Source organism: Falco cherrug, chromosome 12 (assembly GCF_023634085.1).
Source record: "Falco cherrug isolate bFalChe1 chromosome 12, bFalChe1.pri, whole genome shotgun sequence".
In the NCBI taxonomy this organism is placed as follows: domain Eukaryota; kingdom Metazoa; phylum Chordata; class Aves; order Falconiformes; family Falconidae; genus Falco; species Falco cherrug.
In genome coordinates this window covers 6,421,877-6,438,713 of record NC_073708.1, presented here as the reverse complement: position 1 = coordinate 6,438,713, position 16,837 = coordinate 6,421,877, and the positions used below count along the sequence as shown (strand labels likewise).

General features: G+C 43.1%; 1 protein-coding gene across 4 annotated transcripts in view; it reads right to left on the bottom strand.

Annotated features, from left to right (window-relative positions):
• The window catches only part of RALGPS2 (Ral GEF with PH domain and SH3 binding motif 2), a 134,260-nt gene extending 129,802 nt beyond the window's left edge, over positions 1-4,458 (bottom strand). The window contains exon 1 of one of the 4 annotated variants that reach the window (XM_055724484.1): positions 4,152-4,458. The gene's annotated coding sequence lies outside the window, so the exon portion shown is untranslated. Of the gene's footprint in view, positions 1-3,314; positions 3,340-3,602; positions 3,935-4,151 lie in introns of those variants that run through there. The other 3 variants (XM_055724485.1, XM_055724486.1, XM_027800586.2) reach the window with 3 other exon arrangements.
• Positions 4,459-16,837: the final 12,379 nt, after the last annotated feature.

Here is a 16,837-nt window from a genome sequence, read left to right as displayed (position 1 = left end):
GGAAAAAGTTACACTGAAAATAAAGCTGGGACAGCAAGGATTCTGAGACCATACTCAAGGCATCTCCTTGAGTTCAAGGAAGACACCATTTGTGCCACATGACAGCCTACAACCCACCTGGAAGCCTGTAAGGAGTTCTGAAAAGACCAGCTGTGGGCGTACTAGAGAGCAGCACACCTCACAACAGTCAACTCAAGAGAGTAATCTTTTATGCATGTCAGGAACATTGTATTTTAAAATACTTAGTACTGGTCCACTAGATTTCCAAGGTTTTTTTATTTTGCTATACTATAAGATTCAGTGAACAGGTCAGTTTTTGTAGATAAACTGCTCTATGAACTGAAACACAGACAGGAGTCTCCACCTTCCTCAGCCATCATCAACACCATACTGACTTTTTAAAGTCACAGCAAGAAGCTCCTACGTTCAGAACATACCCTGCTGCTGAATACATCCTCCCATTCTGCAACTTTGGGCCACTCTCTCCTTTCCCTGCCACCACCACCACCTTCTCTGCTTTATACAGCTCCTCCAGACTGCACAAAGCTGCTGCCACCAGCTTAGCCCAGTGACTGCTGCTGCAGCAGCAGGGTAGCAAGCTCTCTACCTGACACCCCACATCTGCCTTGCTCAAGCTCTGATTTCTGAAGTCGTGTTTCTGCTCAGCAGACTACTGGGTGGTACCACCTTGCCCACGAGAAGGACTCCAATGCCATTTTTCCTGGAGTCCTATAAGGCCTTTAAGGATCTTTGTAAAGTAAAAAGAGTTGCAGTCACACATCCATGTGTTCTAGGGGACTAACCATACAGAATATCTACTTAAAACACTCAACTGTAACATTACGACTCTCACTTCAGCAGTCTTTTAAGTTGATTAGTTCATAAATAGACAAAACATGAAGCCCACAAAGCTTCTGTTCATGCAATAAATATTACACATGCAAAACTTAAAAGATGATTTCTACTGCAGCAGTTCCGGGTATTTAAATGTAAAGGTTATGAAAATAAATGTTTACTCATTATTTTGAAAATGCATTTTTAAGTACCTTTTCTAACACGGGCTGTAAAACACTTGACTCAGAAATATACCGTGCCTTTGATGTCTTATACTTTGACAAAAATGCAACCAATTACACTCCCCACCCCTAAAGGAAGTTTTCAACTCAGCTTTATTTATTGAATAAAAGGAGGAATTGAAATGACTCAGCTCAAAGCAAATACAAAGGAAAAGATTAATCCCTAACCTCAATGAAGAAAAAAAAATTGGGGGGGAACTGTTTTAACATCGAGCTGTGTCCTCATAAATTCAAATCTTTTATTATTCAAAGACTTGTCAAGCAGAACATTAGCACACTAAGACTTTTATTAGCTTTCTGAAATGTTAAAAGACATTTATTACAAACCACAGAGAATTTAAAATCAAAGTTTACACAAGAAACTGAAGTTAAAAAGTTAGCCCTGTATCTTCATTCTTCACTGGTGCTGCGCACCATCAAGAACAATAAAATATCTAAACATTGGGATTTTCAGTCTACACAGTCACTAGCAAGATACAGGTGTGCAAGGAAAAAATCTCTCCAAAACCTCTGCGAAGGCAGGTTTCAGAAAAAAAACCAAACCCACAAACTGACAGCAAACAGGACAGCCTCATGAAAAGGTTCGGGGAGTTGGGGGTGTCCCTCCATTAAACTGAGGAATCAAACATTTCTCAGCAAAATCCAGTCCTGCCCTTTTGCTGGCTGAGGCCAGGATTTGCTCCTGCTCCCCAACACAACTCATCCACAAAGGCTACAAATTACAAGGTAGAATATTTCACCAGTGGGGTAACAGACTCCAAGCAGCTGCTGTGAATTTTCCACGTGTATTTGCAAGTTACTGCTCGTCCCTACCTCAGACATGCCACATGAACATTTCAGTGCAGAATACACCTCCAGCCTTGCTGGGAGGAATATTTAATTTCAGACTGGCAGGAGTGCTTCTTTACATCAGTCCAAACGCTAAGTACAGATGTCACCAGAGGGCACTCTTTCAATTCAAGTGACCTAGCTTTAGCAAACTTCTGAGCAAAACTGCAGACAATCCACATGCAGGGATGCAGAGGCTGTGCAAAGCAGTAATAGTTTTCCCTTAAAAACAAACAAACAAACAAAACCATGAAACATGAAAGAAATTTCATTATTTATCCCAGAAACGTGAAATGTTTTTCAGAGTAACCAGAGGCACTGCTAGTAAAGAACACAAGCAATTACCAACTTCTGTACTATGTTACACTGTGGTACCAATTCACTCAAGCAGCTTTGGCACCCATGTGGATCATGTTTATTTACAGCAGCAGAGCCTAAGCCAGTACAGCTCATGTAGAAGCGCCTATGGAAATCCTCTGGCTGTATTATCACAGATACTAAACCTGACAGCAAGACATGAAAAAACGCATTGATGTTGTGAAGAGAAAGCTCTGGGAAACAACGTATTTTTCTACGCCTCGCTGTTCTGTATTTGATGTTGTTTAAAAGGGCCACAAATTAAGCTATTATCATGAGGATAATATAAAAGTATCAGCAGTATCCAACCTGTGGTCCATGTGTTATTTCTAATGGCCTGCTGAGACCTAATGAAGATTTTAAAAAAACAGACTGGTGAGTTGAAGTTCATTAAACAAAGATGTGCACAACCACTAAAAAACACAGTAGGGCTATATACTAAAAAAGGTCACAAACTACAGTTTTATGTAAATAGAAAGTTAAACCCATTTTGCTTTGAAACAAAACATCACCGCAATGCTACTAAAATCAAGTCAGCTGCAGGCAGGCAGCTGTAAGAAAATCATCACTGTGCATCCTATGACATTTTCCAGCTTTGAGAGAAACTCCAACACTGGAGGCCTACAAAACATGGATCGCCTGCTTATTCACCTATTCCAGTTGAAAACAAATTGCCTCCATCTCTTCTAGCTACCTCTGATAGCCAAGCCCATTAGTTTAGCATAGGAACAGAAAGGGAGGAGTATAAGACCTGTGCAAAGGCACCTTTTGCCAGCATAGGGATCTCGCACATAGATAAACATACCCACAGAATTTTACAAGGTTGGTAACTGCTATTAAACACACAGGGACAAGTTACTTCAAACTACTACCTATCACCACCACTCATCTCGATTTAAAATATCTCTACAGAATTGTTTTTCCAGCATCTGCTGCCAGGAAAGAAATACGCCAGACATTCCTGATGTCAAATAAACAGCATCTGTTCGCCCACCCTCCAAAGCAGATCCCCGTTTACTGCAAGGCAACACGCTCTGGGCGCGCTGAACTCACCCCGTTTTACAGACCGCAAACGCCATGTCGTGCGGCGGGACCCCCCGTCCGCACCCCCCCGTGCGCCCGGACCCAGCGCGGGCCAGAGCGCGGTATCGCCCCGCCGCAGCCGCCAGCCCGCTCCGCCCCGGCCTCCGCCAGGCCCCGCCGCGGCGCAGGGCCCGGGGACCCCCGGGGGAACGCGGCTCTGCCCACCCGCACAACCACCCGCTCGCCCGGGCTGCGGCTGCTCCCGCGGGGCCTCTCCAGACAGCGTCCCGTCCCCCCCGCCCCGAGCCGGGCCACAACCTGCTCTCCGGCCCCTCACGCAGGTAGCGGCGGGGGGAAATAAATGACCGGAGGCGCGCTGCGGGCTCGCTCCACGGCCACGCATCCCTCCATCTTGCAGCGAGGCCGGGGGGCGGCCCGGGCAGCGCCGTCGCCTTACAGGCGCACGCACCGGCGGGGGAGGGGGCGCTGCCGGGCCCCCGGGACTTGGGGGTCGGCGCCGGGGGGGGGGGGGACGCACGGCGCCCCGTTCCCCGCCGCCCCCCGCGGCGCCCGTGTGAGGAGGCGGGCGACAGGTGGGCGGCGGAGCGCGGGGCGCCGCGAGGAGCCGGCCCGCGGCGGGGTGGCGGGTGGGGGCCGGGACCCTCCCCGGATCTGGGAGGGGACGGCGCGCCTCCAATCCCCGGCCGGCAGCCGCTCCGGGCCCGCCGTGCCAGCCGGGGTTAAGCCTCCCTTCTCTCCTCCTCCTGCGAGGAGCCGGACAATAAGCCTCGCCGCGGCTCCCCGCGGAGGCGGGCGCCGGCCGTGCGGCTCCCTCCTTCTCCTCCTCCCCGCGACAGCCCAGCTCACCTGCGAGAGCGGGGATGGATGAGCGGGGCCGGGCGAGGACGGGGAAGCCGCTCCGGCTGCTGAAGGGGCTGCCGGGCTCCCCGCCGCCCGTGGTGGCTCAGCGCTGCTCGCCGCCTCCGGGCCGCGCTGGTGCGGGGGAGCCGGCGGCGCCGCCACACGCACTCACACACTCACACACACACTTTCTCTCACACACACACTCACACACACGCGGGGGGGCGGGGGTGCCCGCCGCCACCCGCGCATGCGCACCGAGCCCCGCCGGGCCCGCCTCCTCCCGTGTGGCGGAGCGACAGCGCCGGGCGCGCGGGCTGCGCAAGCGCCGCCTCCGCGGTGCGCTGGGCCCCGGGGGCGCGCGCCTGGCCCCCTCACCCGCCGCCGCGCAGCGCCCGCCTCAACGGCCGCCGGGGCGCGCGCCCCACGCCCGCGCGGGTTGCCGTAGCGACGGGGGCGGGGGGGGGGGCGGCCTCGCTCTGAGGAGCGCCCCGCCTTCCCGCCTTCCCGCCCCTCAGGCCGCCGCTGCCCGGCGGCCCCGCACGCCGCTCCCCAGCCTCTCCGCCGCCCCTCGCGGGGCCTCCGGGCCCTGCCGCTCTCTCCGCGGGGCCGCCGGCAGCCCCGCACCCTCCGCCGCCGGGGGGAGGGAGCGGGATGCGGAGGTACGGGACAGCGGCCCGGGAGGCGTCGCTCCCTTAGGAAAGACAATTGCGGCAAGGAAAGGAACAGGCTGAAAAAATCATTTAAAAAAACCAAACCAAAACATTACATTGCAAAGAAATCCATTCATTCAGAAGGAGCGCTGTGCAGGGACTTTCTAGATTCTTCTTTGCTCCCACAATCGTTAGGAAATGACTAGCTCGCAAGAAGAAAGCAAGGCCTTCAAGCTGTTTGCATCACTTCAGGAGCGTGAGCTCCCAGAAACCCACTGGCTTGTGCAAGAATTGCCCTCAAGTCGCAAGAGCTGGTGGTGCTGCTGTGGTGTGACAGGCCTTGCGGTGTGACAGGCCTTGCGTGGCCGCTTGCCCCTTGCACCCCCTGCCAGGGAGGCTCCAGCCCCAGTGAGTTACTGCAATAATTAATAGCTAGCATGTATACATACTCAGTATGCTTTGCAAACGATACCTCATCTCGTTAACTTGTGAACTGACTTGTTTCCATCCTGTTGTGGAATTAAGATAGCAACTGCTTCCTTCACGTCCTTGGGAGACAGTCATTTGTTTGTATGCTGGATAACCCGTTGCTGCCATCCAGTATATAGCCACCTGCTATATGTGGTGCCTGATTTTTAATAGAGTTGTAAACTGGTGAGAATACAGGTACCAGGCTCCAGAGCATATTGGACAGACCTAGATTAAACGAGTACGGCAGGCTGGAAAGACAATACTGGCTTTTAAAACCATGACAGGGAAATAAGGCAGGAAGGATCTGAGAAAATGTAGGCACCAAGTTTGACTGTAAAGCAGAAAGGCATTATTCTGAGGTACAGTGCTGTTTTTCCAGTTTTAAGAAAGCTTTCCACCTAGAAAGAGCACATTTTTTCCTCTTGTTTTTGTTTTGTTTTGTTTTTTACCACAGTAATCTGGCATAGGGTCAAACTCATTCTGAACCCGGATAAATGAAAGGAAAATAAAATTGCCAAATGCCACCCTTCTGCAAGGTTTTCAGCAGGTGGGTCAGTGAATGGAAAGAATGTTTCACTAGGTTTGGAACCACAACTTTTAATACAGAAATAAGAAAATATTATAGGAAGAAGGAGGGGGGGGGAGAAAGGAAGTAAAGACACCTCAGAAGGAGGTGTAAATGTAAAGTTTTTGTAAGCTATTCTTCACTAAAGCAGGAGACAAGCTATTTCATAAAAACAAGCTTCTTGGCATTAGTTAAGTGTTGGATCTAGGGGTTAGGTGACAAATTATGAAAGACATTTTACAGTTCTCTCATTAAATGCTTCCAGAAAAATTATGTAGTGGGTTGTGAGGAAGAAGCAATGTCATGGACCGAAAACTAAGAGAAATGAAACAGGAGAACGTATAGTCATTCATAATCATGGTAACAAGCTGAGAGAGTAAGGTGTTTTTAAGGTTTTGTTTTAAATACCCTTGAAAATAGTCTAGAAAAATGGCTGTGGGGAAGGATACGACATTTGTGGAGGACGCAAAACTACTCACAATTTTGGGCAGACTGTGATGATACTCAGAGTGACCCAACTATGTAGGAGGACAATATAGTGACATTCAATATTAATAAATAGCCATCAGTACAACACACTACATACTGGAGGAAAAATCTGGTTACATATTGTAGAGGGGGTCTAAACCAATGCTAATAGTTTAAGAAATGCGCAGGCATCCTAGGCAGGAGTTCAGTAGAAGTCTCTCCTCAGTATGTGAACAGTCATGCACACAACACATCGAGATATGAAATGGAGAAAACCAGAAAACGTTGGCTGTCTTGCCATCATTTCATATCAAAGTGTTTTAAAAGAATGAGTGGGAAGGAGAATGTATGTCAGACTGTGGAACTGAAATGCCCAATTCCACTTAAGTGATGAAATGCCACAGATCTACACTAGAGCTCCATGTTTAGTTGCTTTTCCCCTATGATTCCAAAATCTTTTCCAAGATACCACCTTCCAATATGCAGTTGCCCACTCTATACACATAGCTGATGTTCCTTATTATTTGATAGGTACCAATTTTCCCCTTTATACTAAATACTCCATTTAAAATTCATTATTAGTTGAATATTGCAGCTGTGCTGTTAAATATTCAAATCACAGGAAGCATCAAAAAGAGAGGAAATGACTAGATGAAAATATGTGGCAAAATAGTTGGTTATAATGAAGAAAGCTGCTGTCAAAAGTAACAGGAAACCACTGTCGCTTGTGACTGGCAGGCTGTGAGGGAATGGGTGCAGAGGGCCAAACCTGAACAAACACAGTTAGGTGAATCATCCCAAAGGAACGTGGCTGAAAATCTTACAGCCCACAGGACATCACACTTGCCATCACCACTTTCACCCAAGACAATAAATTTAGAAGTGGTGTGTGTGTAGCCATCCTGCAGATCAGTATTCTTCTGAATAATTATTTACTATGGATCTCAGAAGTTATTTTTCAGACATACTTATCCCAAATTTTATTAGCAACCATTATTTGTATAATTCACTGCCCAATAAAGAAGCTACACTGCAAGAGTGTAACTAGGTTCACTGTACGTAGAAACCACTCAAACTATATCAGATACAACATTTTCTTTTGAAAGCAACAGCTTGAATCTTCAACATTGTCTACCAACTGAGAGGATGGAAATTTATCCGTGTATTTCTAATTTCACAGATCAAACCCATTTTTCCATTAGACAACATAAAATGTGTATGCTTCCATACACAAACTGCAATATGTTTGCAGGAGCAACTGCAATCCAAAGCACTTGCTATTGTAAAATCCAAGTCTATAAAAATGCCAGCAGAGTACAGTCACTTTATTATACTTTCATTAACAGAAGATAGCATAAGCATTTTAGATTTTAAAATTTATAACACAAGTTACTTCAGTGTGATCAGCTTTGCTTGTATAGATTACAATACAAATTATTTTGAAAAATGTAAGAAAAAAAGAGAAACTATTTGATTATGACTGGGTATATCATGCTGCATACGAAGATCTGGGATTAAAACTATACATCAATATAACATCACATTAATCTTGTTGCCTTTCAGCCAAGCTTCCTGAGTACTGCAGAAAAGGTACTTCTTAATCTTGTTTTGGTAACTAATGATTTGAAAGAGTATAGCTTACATCTTGGCACCTAGGTAGCACTTCATTAATTACTAATTACTTGGCACTAAGTAAAGTTTTTCTAACATTGCCTGAATCTAGAAACAGTTGTTATCATAGAAAATCATTAGTTAAAATAAGTTTGATATGAGATGACCCAACCAGATAACTGCTAAAGATTATAGTTCCCTAAGGAATGAGAACATAGTAGAAAATATTTCGTTTATGTAACCCGTAAGTGCTATTTTCTGTCCTTACTTTTTCCCTAAGTTATTCCATGAGTCTAGCTGCGCTTAATTCACACAGTACATCAGGATGAGGGACACTAAAGAAATGCAAAATACTGCTAAATTGTCAATTTGTGAGAATGAAGTTGTATAATTTTTTGTTGAAACTTTGTAATCGTATCTCAAGACAGCATCACAGTGCTGAAGCACACTTGTGGTACCTGTTGCCTTAATTTTTTTATTTCCTGATTTTGGAGTGCTTACCTATACAGGTCTGACTTTATAAATGCAGTACTTTTACATTGTGCAATTAGTATTTGAGTCCTTGTAAGGGTATATAGTCTGTGACATTTACATTACATATGCCTGCTTTTTTGGTCTGTGATTCTCTGTGGTGTCATTTCCCTTGTTATAGGTAAAATAGGAGTCAGACCCAGATTGCTCTAAGTCAGAACACTGCTGTAACTATCACCATCTCCCTCTTTCCTTTTGGAGGATGTTTATGCTTAATACATAACACACACATACTATCTTCCACCCTCTAATACGGAGGATGAGCTTCCTGCTGTAGTCATAACAAAATGGAATTTTCAGTTGGTTCAGTTAAACTTGAAACTAAGCATTAAAAATATTCTAATGGATAGAAGTGCCTGTATTTCTCTAGAAATCTGGTTCAAACAGACACTAGACACCCTACATGTTTAGAGTTTACAGTTTGAGGATGAAAACCATGCCAAGAATGCTGTACTGCAGAGTGGATGTATGCTTCACAGCTGCTCGAACTCAGTATGTTCAACTGATGTGCTAAATATTTGCTCCTAAAGGTTTTGTGATTAATAGTAGAACACCTCCTTAGGTATAGATGCTTACTTGTTTTTCATTCCAGCAATGAGGGGACGGGTTGGAATTATAACAACAAAACAGTAGTCTGAACTGGTTCTGGGGTTTCCTTGATATTTTTAAGATCACAACTTTTTAAAGAGCGTATCCAAGGAGCAGGTTCTGCATTCACTCAAACTTACATGTAAAAACATTTTTTTTAAAAATTATATTTTTATATGTATATCAGAAGAGTGTGCATACACACAGACACTTTCAGAGGACTTCCTGTTTACATCTGCAAAGCATTTTTTTCCCAAGGTCAGCAAAGGTTCTTCCACATGTCTTGGCAGCGAGGAAGCTGCACACAGATAACGTGTTATTTCCTCACTGTCTCTCACACAACCTACGGATTTTTCCACAGGAAGAGAATACTGTTCTTTACTGTGCTGCCTTCCTACACTCCAGATGTACCAAAGTCAGAACCGTGCTTTATGTTAGGGGCCCTAAGAGGCGCCGTTTGCACCGGGGAGGGAGCTAGAAGCAAAGAACGGACTGGCAGCACAGAAGCTGAATACAGATATCCTTCTTTTTCTGCTTTCCTCCTGCCCCTGTACATCGCAGGAGACAGGAAACAGTCATTAGAGACTGCTTAAGAGAAAGCAAGCACCATTTTTTATGTTGTATAAATATCTATCTACACGTTTTCCATAAAGAATGGAGATGCTGGGATGCCTACATGATTTATGCACAGTACGGAAGTAGCACAAACATGATGATTTACAACAGGTTTTAATGACCATCTGAAGAGGAAAGATCCCAAATAATGGACAACAGCAACTGTTAATTGAAACTAGTAATATTTCATCTATGTAAACAAAGTAATGATCATGTCTGCCACAAGACTTCAGGAGATTTATCTTCCAGACTCCCTAATATGGTTACATCTGTCCCCTGCTTAAATCCTATGTTCTTGCCATCTGCTTCAACACACTTTTTTCAACCTCAAGCAGAGATTAAACAGCTATTTGGAGAAGAAAAAAAGGCTTTTTAAATTTTTGAGCAAAATGTTTAACAACTGGGAAAAAAGTTAAAAAAACCAAAATCACACACACACTCCCCAGCTCTCTATTGTTTCTGTGATACGAAATGTTATTAGTGATATACTCAACTTAAATTTCTAGGAATCTTTACATTTGACCATACAACAGGAAACATTGCACCCACAGATTCAATGTAGTTTAATTATAGAGTGTGATAAATTGGGAGGAGATTAAGTTAATACCATTCAGTTAATCAGTCAAATTGTCATTAAGAGGTAACGTTATATGGGCAAATCAGGAAGTGTTCTGCTTTAAAAAGAAGGAAACTTCCTAGCATTCTTTAGCTGCACTGTGGGAAGCCTAGCCAGTTATACTCCTTTGAGATGTGCTGTGTGCTTACCTCTCCATGTCCAGACATGGAGGTGGGGGAAGGACAGAGCTATAGTTCGCTCTCTTCTTCTGTAGGAGGAGACCCAAAGAAGAGCAATTTCACAGATCCTGTGCTCCTGCCTTCTGGGCAAGACTACAGCCTGCCTGGTCCTCACGTGTGTCACGTTAATTAGGAAAGAGCTTTACCAGGCATCCATCATCCACTGTAGTCACAGAATGGTCAGTCACAATCCACCTCTTGGTAGCCTTGAAAATTCTGGAAAGGGATTAGAGATGGACTGAGCATCTTGTTATGGTAGAGGTACAATGCAACGGTAATAGTCATAAATACACTAAAAAATCACCTCATCCCTTCTCTAGAAGTTCCCTCAGAAAAAAAATTTTTAGACCGTTTCTTCCTCCTATAGAGAAGAAATCGTGGATTTCACCTCATCATTCACCTGTGCTTCATAGGAATTAACTGGGCTCAGTACCTGCGCTTTTTAGTCTCCGCTCTTTTGGCTGCTTTACTACGCTTCTGCTTTCCCCTGCAATTATAATTCCTACTGCTTGCAAATATCAGAAAAAAATTTTTGCACTGTTTGTAAAACACTGTGAAGTATTTTCAGAAATAATGCAGAACAAAGCAAATCTATCATGTCTTTTTTATTCACAGTTAACAATCCTTGTCCGAAAATCTAAGCATGTAATGTTACTAGTATAAATAGGCGCAGCTCCACTGAAGGCCTTGCTATCCATTACTGAAGAGCTTTGCCATGAAGTAGGTTGATAGAGAGTTCAGCTTTAGATTTAATAAATACCATTGCTTAAATTGCTAAAATAGATAAAATACACTGTTTTATAGCCAGTATTTTCAGAATTATTTATATAAATCTCTTGGGAATACTTTTGGGATAAGCAGAGCAGCAAGCCATCATCTGTTGTAGTCTATGTGTCTTGCTAAGTCTTTATCTGCTGGTAATCTCTTTGGTATCATGCTCCTGCATGTAAAGTGGCTTGTCAGGAGCTGGAGTTAGACTGAGTAAGTACTCTGATGTTATGCTCTACACCTGCTCAAAGGAAAATTAAGAAGCCAAATTATAATACAGTTGTTGTAACTCATTTTCAAATAAACAAATGTCTCAGGTACTCCACGTTTTCCAGGTACTACATTTTTTCCTGTTTATCTCAAACATTATCAGTATGATCAAGTTCAGTTACAGAGACAGGACACGTAGAAAATGCTGATGTTAGGACTTAGCAAACACTCTTCAAGATCATTTACATTGAAAGAAAAAAGACAAAACAACATTTAGAACAACATCTACATCAGGTTTCAGTATCCTTTACTAGAACTGAAAAACCCATGTGTGAAATTAATTCAGCTTTCTAGATCCAAATTATCTTTTGAGCTGTGAAACACTTTTCATACCAATATAAATATTATGGGGAATGTAGAGACTTCCAAAAATTTCATTTTAAACAGAAAAGGTAATAATGACATTTTCACAGCCTCATAATATCCATGCTGGAAAATCACTTTAGCTTTCATCAGAATAGTTTCTTGAAAAAAGAAAAAAACACAACCAGTAACTATATTTTTTAAAGTAAATAAGAAGTCATTCTGTATGGAGGCAAGGCTTGTTTCTTGAGAAAAATCATCTGACGTGGAGCACTTGGACTGGAAGGTCTAGTGTTTACAAATGTGTCTCAGCTGGAGACGGCTGCTGAACTTCTGAAATTTTGAAGAGATTTTTCCTGTATACTCTGGAAGGGCCTCAAAGTACCCTCAGCAAGCAAATTCCAAAAATACAATGGGTGTATTCTAGCTAGTGTTCACCTAAACTTTTACTGCACCCTGATTGATTCTGTGGCTAAAACTGACATCTGTAAGCTAATTTTCATTTGCGTATCATCCTTTCCCACTGATATTCTTGGGAATTTGTCATTTGAAGATTGAAACCTGAGTCTTACAAATCTAAACCAGATGCATGCTAAATACATGAAAGGATGAATTCTCCGTTTCCACAGTTTTCTTTTAATTTTAAAAAGGGGACCATATATCATGAGGACAAGGAACTCAATCCATGGAATTATTTTATAAAGAGAGCTTCTGACTGTTAGGTTTAATTTTGTGGTTAATACTTTCTATAAATACACAGTGGTAAATTCTAAAGAGGTAAAAACATTAGAAGTAGTCATTCAACACTGCTAAAATGTAAGTATGTTGCTTTACAGTGTCCTCTCCACCTATTGCTATATACCACGATACCTGAAAAAAACACACCTGTGACTCAGAGGAGTATTACAACCTGAATAATTACTTATCCATTATAAATTATCCTTTGAGAGCTGCATGAAAAAACACTTTGCCACCTATAATTCTAACAATGTAGAATTGGAGTATTTTAGTCTATGCTACAGCTCATGATATCATTTTTGCCAACACACTGTAACAGCAACAAAAATTGGACAGATTTGTTGTCTTGTTCTCTCCCTGGAAGAGAAGTGTAAATAAGCTACGTTGTTTTGCTACACTTTGTGTCTTAGATATACCTACACTTCACTTTTACTTTTCACTAGAGAAGATAAAATTGAAGAGGTACATACTGAGCTTGAGTCAGAAATTACAGAATTTCCCAATGGTCCTTAATTCTTACAGGGGTCCTTTCTAAGGTCTCACCCTGGCCGTCTCTGTCTCCTGCATAAATAAAATGTACCTATATAGCAGAAAGTTCCTTTGTGTCTAATAAGCATGGTACATTTTGCTTCCAGGACTCAGGTTTTCCTATAGAAATACTGATCTTGGATCGCAAAGTGACCTCACCTAAGGACTAACACTTTGAACATGATGTAATACTCTGCAGAAAGGCAATGCAGAGAAAGTTTGATGTGCTTCTTATTGCTTACTTTGTCCATGACACGTTTTCTTTTTTTTTAATAGTTGGCATTTAAGAGCCACTAGCTTACAACATTACCTGTCATAATTAACAGTCCCCGTTCTCTCAGCCTGATAATTTCGTCCTTTCATGAAGGCTGCCAGAACTGAATGCATGTTATACTTGGGATTCCCAAAAAGTTACACATGTATGATAATTTGTGAACCCTGGATAGCATTCGGATACCAATTAGCCAATGGGGCTAGATACAGTAAAGGGATGAGGTTTGGGACTGTCCATGCAGGTCAAGGCACGATGCTGAGAACAAAAAGAGGTGTCAGAAAACAGCACAAAAGCCAAGACAGGGATAGTGCTTCAGTAAGTGTGTTTGTATAACAATGGGGGGGTAAAGATGAAGGAACAGGAGATGCCTTTGCCCACATGGAAACTAGTACAGCTGCTCAGAGCAGCCCAATCGTGACTTCTGCATACAATCCAAGCAAACTGAATTTGGGAACCCCTGTCAAGCAATCTTCTCAATTATGGGCATACTCCAGTAAAAATGGAATAGGATACTAGCACTGTACAACTAAACAAAACATATGGAAAACACAGAAAAGATGATAGCATTTTCAGCAATAGATGCTTTGCTTAAAATACTAATCTTAAAATCTAAAATATTTTTTATTTTTTAAATATTTATTTAAAAGTAAAATTTTAAATATTTATTAATAAATTTAAAAATTGCATTTTCGCTTCTAGCTTAAAGAAAATATAAAAAATTAATGAGGATTAGGAAGAACCACAGAATGGTTAGGGTTGGAAAGGACCTCTGAAGATGATCTAGTCCAAAACCCTGCTAAAGCAGCTTTATTTAGAGCAGGTTGCCTAAAAGAACCACAAGAGAAAACTGTAAACCAAGAGAAACTAAAAATAGTGTGTTTAAGTGCTTTGATCTACAGACTAGAATTACAGACAAACTTCTTATCTGCATTATCATCATCATCCAGTGAAACCAGCAGGCCAATGCACTTGTAGGTACATAGATTCATAGAGCATGACAGTTTCTACACCAAAGATGAAAAGAGCACACAGGATTACTGATCTCCTGTAGCAGCGTGGTGGGCTTGCTGAGGGAAGAGGGGGCACCAAGGCCTTCAGGCAGCACTTGCTCCCCAGCCTGGCACACCATCACAATTCCCTCAGTCAGGGCCGTGTTCTCCCAGCTCTGCTCTCCACAGGTGAGCGAAATACAGCTCCCAGCACAACTGCTGCTGCTGTGGCAGCTTCCCAGCTTGACTGAGGCTGAAGTGAAGATCTGTCCCACCTCTTGGGAAGGGAGGGCTGGCAGCAGAGCCCTGGAGGAAACTTCTTGACATCTTTACACAGCAGGGAGGCTTAGGTGAAGCTGGGAAGCAAATGAAACACATCTAACACCCTGTCACATGCTATGAGAAAGAGAAAACACCTTGTCAAATGAAGAGACAACAGGAGCTGGCATTAACTCTCTTTAGATGCATATTAATGCAGTGTACTGCTTCAGCTCTGGAACTCTATGCTAGAGAACAGGTAGTTTAGCAAATGAAACAAAAGATTTTTTTAAGGAGCAGACACATACATGTACAATAGCAACATGCTGACAGGGAGAACAACTGCAAGCATTAGTGTCAGTGATGCTTCACAGGATAAATTGATCACTGACTGGAGAAATTTCTTTCTCTTACCTATTTTGCATACAGTTCAGGTACATTATGCCTTCTGCTGTAGCATTTAATATAGGCTACTGTTGGACACAGAGAAGATCCTCAAGACTGACAGTCCTTGGTTCTAGTCTTTGGGGGGCTTATTACCAGTTATTTATAATATTATGAATAAGTCAGACTGTATCAATTTTGTTTTGAAGCAGAGGGTGTAAGCATGTGCATATATGAAATTTATGTTACTGTGTATTTGGTAAAAGAACATTAAGAAAGGATCTTAAGAAAAACTTCTTCTGTTTCTCCCTTGTAACCTCTAATCCCATTTGAGTTAAGTGCTTATGGTTTAGATTCATACAGGTAGCAGACAACTTTCAAGACTTTTCCATCTCAATTTTATTAATCAATTTTATTTCTGTTGGTTTATTTCTATTAAGGAACTGGAGACAGGTATTTAAACCTATTGCTGCACAATGAGCCATGAGAAAAGGGAGCAGGTTGGATGGATACTTATAAAGCAGGAGGTTTGAAGCGTACTGACAAGATATTACCCCATTTACAGCTCTTATCTGTCACAAGCAGCCAGAACAGAATGAGGGCAATTAGTCTTACTAGCTGGTCTACTGACCTGTAAGAATAAAAGGAATAAAAATGCCAGTGTGTGATAAAGCAGGCAACACTTGCAAACCAGTAACAGAATATGCATAATAGCTCAAGAAACATCCTTAGGGGAAAAAAATAAAATTAACTTTATACTTCTGTTTTCATTATGAAAAACGTAAAGGGAGAGAACCACCAGCAGCTGTGTGGAATAGAGCTTGGCTTTTCAGGAAAATACACAGGGCCAGATCTTGCCTCCTAGTTCTTCACATGTTTTCTGCTCTTCAGGCCCATGGAAACAGGCCAGGAAAAATTAATCGGCGGAGAACCGTATTATCTCTTCTGCATAGTTCCCATGTAGTGTCTCAGAGAAAGACCATGCAGCTAGGGAGCTGGCTGGAAGAGCTGTCTGCCTGGGGAAAACTGTCCTTGACTCCCACAGATCCCAGAGGACATGCTAGATTTCAGTAGGACATCTCTTTTTTGTTGATCTGAGACGATCTGAGGAATTCCGTTGCTGAGATTTCCTTCCGTAGATGCAAAGCAGGGGCTGATTTGGGTGTCAGGGTTTTTACATACTGTCGAAGTTCTGGGCAGAAAGATGAACACCAATATAATGACAGCTTTCCTAAACCGAGAAGTACTGGCGGGTCACTGATCGAATGCTAGGTCATTGAGTCTGCAGCTGCCTCAGAAATATTGTAGAAGAGGATTTGATCTTGGAAACGGGGACAGTATAAAGTCCTGGCTTGCTCCCACACAACCCACTCCCTCCCCTATCTTTCACTGTAGGAGTTTCCAGGTGCCCAGGGAGGAGGAATAATGTCTTTAAAAGTAGGTGATCCCCTGCTTTAATATATTATGAATATAAAGCTATGATCCAGCCTGCTGATTTACATAAGACATATCAACCGACCAAACTTCATTTCAGTTTCCCATTAAGCAATACACGTCCTTCTGCTTCCTTTCCAGTGGAAAAATCCCATGAAGTAGGAGAAAAACATTCTGGAATTCGCATTGATAAATTACTTAAAGTGTCTCTCCAGTTGGGGTCTGGGAGGCATGTGAAAGGGTCATCGCCTTCCTGTCCTCAGCCCCTTGGGGAACTCTGCATGGCTTCCATGAAGTATCACTGGGGCCTCTCCCCTCCTGCATCATTTCCTGCTCCCTCTGCCAGGGCTCACCGAGGCACTGCGCTGCCCTTAGCTCCCCCCCATTTGGCTACACACGAATCCCCCCTCCCACAACATTCATGCAAAGCGGAGAGGAACTATGGATGC